General features: G+C 34.5%; 1 pseudogene; it reads right to left on the minus strand.

The window, feature by feature from the left end:
• Positions 1 to 373: 373 nt before the first annotated feature.
• Positions 374 to 1,091, minus strand: LOC125996283 (syntenin-1-like; annotated as a pseudogene).
• Positions 1,092 to 1,375: the final 284 nt, after the last annotated feature.

Consider the following 1,375-nt stretch of genomic DNA (forward strand, 5'->3'; position numbering starts at 1 on the left):
TTAAAAGAATAAGAAAAACAACTCCGTTCATCATTAACTCATACTAGGTTTCATCCATTTTAATTTTTCAGTTCTAAAACAACACAAAGCATGTGATCAATCGTCCTAATATTAATGGCTTGTCAAACGTTATATTTATAATATTGAAACTATTCTATGAAAGTCTATACATCTGCAAAGTTTCACATCTGTAAAACCAGGATAAGGACACAACTATCTTGAAACCTGAACAAGATACAAGGTCAAACAGTGAGATCCCCAGCTAGAAAAGAGAAAGTTCTTCATGCAGCACATGCTCTCTGGCTCCTAGAAAGCTTCTTATGCATAATAAAGAAGTTGCTGAAGGAGTACACTGTAATAGTACAGCAAATGTCTATGGTGCCATGCCATAAACCTCAGGAATGACAGAATACATCAGGTTTTTCATAATGCTTGGAGCTTTCTGTTTATGAATATGTTCTAAGATATAAGCAGGTATAATCTTGATAGTAACTATAGTTCCTGATATTAATAGTATGTTTGCGATTTGAAAGTCCTTCAGCCCAATGACATTCTGTCCATTGATTTCACAAATGTTCTGTTCTGTGAGAAGACCGTTTCTGGCTGCAGAACTGTCCTTCAATATGGATGTTATTTCCCAAATTTTAAAAATAAAGCCAACATGTCCATTACTGGACATGCATAGTAATTGTATGTTCAAAAAATCTATCATGAATAGTCATAGTTATCTTCTCTCCAGAAGCGTGTTTGAGCACCTTGTGTGCTTTTTTCCCACCTATCTGAAGTCCTTGGTCACCAAATCTCAGACCAACCAATGAATTGGAGAATTTTCTTGGACTAGTTAAACAAATATGCTTAATATTGATTGATATTAATATTATCTTGATATTATTTTAAATTATGTTTTATATTGATTGACATTATATATTTATATCTATTGACAAATCTGAGCTAAATTTTCTCAAGTTGGTCTTAACACAAAATGACTTCACAAATTTCTTGCTTAATTTCTGCACTACAAATACCCACATCATTGCTACAGGAGCCATCAGATAGTTCATTCTGGAAAGTCTTACTCTTAATGCATTCATGTACCGGGACTCTGATTATATTTGCATGTATTTCTTTTTTTATTTAAAAGAAGGCTCATGTATTGAAAGAGTTCAGGATAAAATTTAGGCCTTGCAACTTGAGAGTTGGGAATAAAAGTTTCTGAAAAAAGAACTGAGTTGGCAGGTTTTACAGAAAAAATTAGTTTGAGGGCCTGGAGTGGTAGCACCGCAATAGGGCATTTGCCTCTGTACATGGCTTACCCAGGACAAACACTGGTTCAATCCCCGCCATCTCATATGGTTCCCCAGAAAAATCAATTTGA

This window comes from Suncus etruscus, chromosome 18, assembly GCF_024139225.1.
Source record: "Suncus etruscus isolate mSunEtr1 chromosome 18, mSunEtr1.pri.cur, whole genome shotgun sequence".
In the NCBI taxonomy this organism is placed as follows: Eukaryota; Metazoa; Chordata; class Mammalia; order Eulipotyphla; family Soricidae; genus Suncus; species Suncus etruscus.